A 6,015-nucleotide genomic window follows, 5' to 3' on the forward strand; every position below is an offset into this window, starting at 1 on the left:
GAACGCCAAATGCTTCGATTCAAACAAACCTCTTTCGCTTCTTCCACATTCATCAATCTTTTCATACACGCTCGCTGGTTACGGGTACTTTTAATGTGGTAGAAGTTGTGTATATATATTACTGTAAAAGCTCGGATACTGATGATGTAAGGATTTTATATCATCATTTATATCGTCTTTGGGGCTGTCACCAAACCAAACCTATCTCTCTGATCACGAGAATGAATACCACACACTAAACATGTCTAAATATTATTTTGTAATTTCATTGACTATGTAATTGATGTAAATATAGATTTACCGTAAGTCAGGGTTTTATAGTAACAAACATAATATTTAGACACGCTTAGTGTGTGATGTAGCTCGAACAGTTCGGTTAGAAAGGTAGGTTAGGTTAGATTTGGTTTGGTTTGGTGAAATCCTGAAGAATCATCTTTTTTAGTAAAATCCTTACATTTACCAAATCATGTTGATGAAAATCTAAGATTTACCAATGTATGGGCTTTTATAGTAATATATAAATTTGATGTTTCACCAAATGTAACGTATTTTAAAGTTAGATTTTAAAATAGGATAATTATAGAGTTTGATTTTAGAAAATGTGTTACCGTAGATTAGTTTGAGATAAATCTACAAACATAATGAAGAAAGAATGTTGTCTTTATCAAGTTGAATTAATAAATACAATTTCTTTCTTTTACAATTGTACTTTTATAGCCATGTTTTCAAGCCAATTCTAAATAAACCAGTATTGTCTTTTAATATACAAAAAGTACCTATAATTGTTTATCCGCATATTCCCAAAATCTATTATCCATTGAATAACTTAATAATAGTAGTAAATGAGTAATCAACGCGCACGTGCCATCTCTAGTGTTGCAAGTGTTCATAGGTTACAGTAACTGTTTACCATCAGACGGGCTGTATGCTTGTTTGCTTGCCATCTTCGTGGTATAAAAAAAAGAAGGAGCTTGATCATCAGCAATTTCTCTAACCCTTTTCTCGATCTAATATTTTAATTTGATAGTATTGCAACATTACTGTTTTATTGACCATCTTATATTAAATTTGTAATAAATTTGACTTAAATATATTAGAAATTTGATGATGATATCAAACAGAAATTTTAAATTTTGAGAAATGGTACCTCTAAATCGATCCCAGTAGAAATTTTTCTATACATACGTGCATACACCAATATATTGAACGGATTTTATTGAAATTTAAGTAATATTCACGAGAAAATATTATCCCAACATACCGGACAATGATGAAGCATTATATAAATGGAATAGGAGACAAGATAAACCTTTTCGTCTTCAGGTTGTCTAAAGCGATGACTATGGTAATGTAGCATAATAGAGTAATGCATGAAAAGTAAAATTTAAAATAAAATCTTTAATATGTAACTGAACAGTGCAGTGATTAATAGCAAGCAGCAGAAGATCGCTCAAAGAAAATTCGGAACAACTCTTATGAGATTATCTTTTATCCGAGTACAGTAATAAGTAAAAGGATGTAAGAAGAAACGTTAAACAACATTTGGGCTATCAGTGGTTCATCATGGTGATTTCCATAAGTATTAAACGTAGTTAATTCTTTGTAATAATAATTATATACCTCATTTATGTGATAATTTGCAATGAGATCGAATCGAGATCGACGTGACGGTATATTACTAATAATGGGAACTAGCATCTTTATTACTCACGCCTCGTCGCACGGGCGTTATCTTACGACTTTTGTGTGTATGAAGGTGTTCGCTGAAATTTTATGTATAGGTAAATAATGTTTATTGTTTCTTCCAAAACACAGTAGCAAACTTATTCCTAATGAATGAGACGAAGACCATATTTCGCTTCCTTCACAGCGGAGTTATAAATATTGTAACTTCCCTTACTAATGGTAAGCCGGTGTAACCAGGTTGAAAAACGTTGAAAGAATCCTAGAAGTCATGTGAACCAATAATTACTTTAGGTTTTCATCTATACGGAACAACGTGACTTTGTGTATGTCAAGTTTAAAGTGTAAGTATAAAAAATCATACAAGAAGATTTAATTTACAAGGATACGGAACCTTCGAGACGTGAGTTTTACTCGCAATTTTTCTATTTCAATATATTCTAAATCAATTCTATATAGTTTATAATATATACATATATAAAATTAATTTAACATAATCACATATTTAAGCCAATTCAAATAAAGAATCAATTTCTTCAAAAAAAGAATTGATTGACAATTAAGAAACTAATTGTTATGTCTGAAAACGTACTAATTAATTTCGTAAGACTGCTTAATAATTTATATTTGAGTAAGCATTTTGAGGGTCATGAGAAGTCTTTGTAAAAGCCTATTATTTTAGGTCTTTACTAATTACATTCAGAATTATTAGTTCTGGTTAATTATGTTCTAGGCGAGCATTAAAATAGCGTTTACTAATGATTATTTTAATTCATTGGTCTACGTTGACTAAAGGACTAAGTTGTTGGAAAAGAATCAATATAAATTAAGAAGGACACTTCAGTAATTGGCGAGAGTGTATGAGGATTGATATATGTGGTGTAATAATGGGAGTGGCCTTTCAAAACAGGAACTATTTTGCGGCAGAAACTGGAAGGTACGTACTTTGTATACTTATACATATTATTTGCATGAGTAAATTTAATTATTCTGCAATTTCATCGGTTTTTCATAAGAATAGCTAAGTAGTGAAATATTATTCCGACGTCTTTCAAATACTTAAGACTTTATCGTCACTTAAGATCACGTGAAATTGTATTCAAATATGCTGCTTTTTTAATGACACATCCAGAGAACTATAGTGTTATGTCTGTAATTTCACTCCCATTATCAATCTTTCCAACCGAAACACTGCTATACAATAACAGCTGATTCACGGCAGTAACAGGAATAGGACAAAGGTACCAGAAAAAAGAAAACAGACGATTTTTGTATTATCATCATCATATCAGCTGTTATCTGTCCATTGCTAAATCTCTCTCATATACTGCCATCAGGAATGGTCCTGAGTCCTGCAATGTATTTGAGGTCGTCACTCAAGAATCTTACTTCCCCATCAGTTGTCGGTTCTTCTATGTGACCCGTCCATTGCCACTTCAGCTTGTTTATCCTTCAGGCTAAACTCTCATCTTATTTCGGATTCTGTCGCGCAAAGAAACTCCCAGCATAGTGCTTTTCATAGCTCGTTGACAAGCTTAAAGCTTTTGCATACGGACAAGCGTGTAAGATTATGTTTCGCTTCCATAGGTCATCACTGGCAACACGCATTGTTTAAATATTTTCGTCTTTAAATAAATGTAAATATTTATTTTAGTTTCTGTTTAGCACTACTACTATCCATTCACTACTTCCTACGCCACTATATTAGTTCGCCTTTGCTAACTTTGTTATTAATTTGTTGTTATTACTATTTGTTTTAGTGCAATAAAAATATCTATATTTTGGATGAGAAGATGCGGTGTAATTTTCCAATCGCTGCCCAGCCATGTTGGATTCGTCAGTTGACCTCTCGGTCAAAGTTTACCTTATCTACTTGGACAAATTGTCCCAGGTATACATACTCGTCGACAACTTCAAGCGTAGTGTCCACAATAATGACCGGTATAGGTGTGACACGGATGTTAGACATGATTTTAGTCTTGTCCATGTTCATCTTAAGGCCTGCCTGTTGAGAAGTATTATTAAGGACATTGAGCATAGTATTCAAGTCCTCCAGGGACTCTGCCATGATTACTATATCATCGCCAAACTGAAGGTAAGTGATGTATTTGCTATTTATGTTTATACTATATCTTTTCCAGTCCAAGGAGTTTGAAAACGTCATCCAATGCAGCTATGAAAAGTTTCAGGGATATGACGTCATGCTACCATGGGTTTCGTACTCTGGTGCTGTACTTGGATAGACATCATAGCCTTATTGTATATATACTTCAATATACCTACAGTTAATCCGGCACCGCTGTAGGAACTGTAATACCGCTCGTATTTCGACCGAGTTATAGGCTCCGCCCATTTCTTTGTCATGGGTGTCGTAAGAGGCAACTAAGGGAACTTAATAGTCGAGGAATGGGTAGCAATGTCCTTTTTAAAACATCGTCAAAGCCTAACTACGTTTCCAACCCGACTGCCAAGCGTGTCAACTACTAGTAAAACCGTTCCTTATGGGGGAGGCCTATGTTCAGCATTGGACAGTTAACGACTTATACGATGATGATGATTATGATGATGACGGACGAAGTTATTGTAACAGTTAGTCCTTATTCTTACTAATCACGTATTATTTGAGATGGTGAAGAACAAACGTTATTTTTATCTTAGATCAATCAACAAATCCCGGTTACGAGGACAGAGTCGTATGCAAAAGTTAGTAATTTAATAAAGATAAACCTTTACCGCATTGTAAAATGCAATACGCGTTGATTCGCATCGTTTGATGTATGCATACATAAATAATGTATGTACTAATTAATGTGATAGGACCGCTTCACTGTAAAAGCCTATTAATTTGGTTTTCTGCTAATTACATTTAGTTTTATTAAGTAGTAGGTAGTTAATTATATGATGGGTGCCAGCCGTAAATCTTTCAATTAAGTACATGGTGTTTAATATATCTAATATATCTAATCTTAATATATCGCTAATAATGTTATAAATGGCCTCGTGGTCCCTGCATAGAATAGGCCACCCCTACTTTCTACGTGGGTGTCGTACGTCGACTAAGGGAGGGTGAGGAATGGACAGTAACGTTCCTCTTAAAACATCTCCAAAGCCTAACTGCGGTTGCTTATCCGTCTGCCAAGCGTGACAACTACTGGCAAACACTCCCAAGGGGAAGATTTATGTTCAGCTGTGGACAGTTAAAGACTGATATGAACTGATGATGAATGTCATAAACCCTTACTAATATTATAATTATTAAAATGACTTCGTTTGTTATCTTTTAGTGGTTTAACGGCTCAACCAATATAAAATTGTCATATGTACTATATGAGATGGAGAAGGACATAAGGATTAATTTGATCAATAAACATACCCCTACTTTACGAAGGAAATCGTGGGTAAAAGTTAGTATAGAATAATTCTACTTTTTTACGTTACTTGAAATTACAAACAACCGAACTACCTGCCTAATGGAAAGCGCAAAAGAGAAAAGAACGAAGCAGTACACAGATATAGTTTGACGCTTGTACTGTGACTGTATAAATCAAAGTAAAACGGTGTATGTATTAAATTTAAATCATCTTTATTCAAATACATTTGTTTACAGGCACTTTTAAATCGTAATTTTTTTTAAATCTAATGCAGGGTCGAAAATTGTTATCTGTTAAAAAGAGCCCGCAAGAAACTCTACAGTTATTCTTTTAAATCTCTGTTAACATTATGTGTATTTATTTATATGTACTATGTCTAAAATAACATGGTAAAATTACATGTAAAGATGCTTGGCAAATAAACGTTTGGATGTTTGTTATTCAATCACGCATAAATGATTCAGGGGACTCTTCGTGAGGTTATGGCATGATTTCTAAACTATATATCGTGATAATAATTATAATAAAAGGTTACAAAATATTATACTTTGTTATTTATGACAAGATTGATTTTCAGTATTTCGAAAAATGCCGCGAATCATTGTTGTTATCTTGTAAAATATTGTAAATCATCAGTATTGGTATAATTTATTTTTTTCATTTATTTTTGTAGATATGCAAGATACAATTAGAATTATAATTATTCAACTTATAAATATACATGTAAATATGGTTTTATTTTAATTTCATTTTATTTGGAAATTTATTTCCAATCCTGATATACCCATTTGATTGAAATATTAAATGGGAAAACATAATGAACCTACATTAAAATTTTCCCATTTAATCCTTAAGAAAGTGGCTTTATAATATGCAGAACAACCTGTATAATCGATATCAATAACAAAGTTACAGTTAACATTGACATATATAGAGATAGACGAGGCAAGGAGTCACCTTA

This window comes from Galleria mellonella, unplaced genomic scaffold (genome assembly GCF_026898425.1).
Source record: "Galleria mellonella isolate WM207_F2 unplaced genomic scaffold, CSIRO_AGI_GalMel_v1 utg117, whole genome shotgun sequence".
Classification (NCBI taxonomy): Eukaryota; Metazoa; Arthropoda; class Insecta; order Lepidoptera; family Pyralidae; genus Galleria; species Galleria mellonella.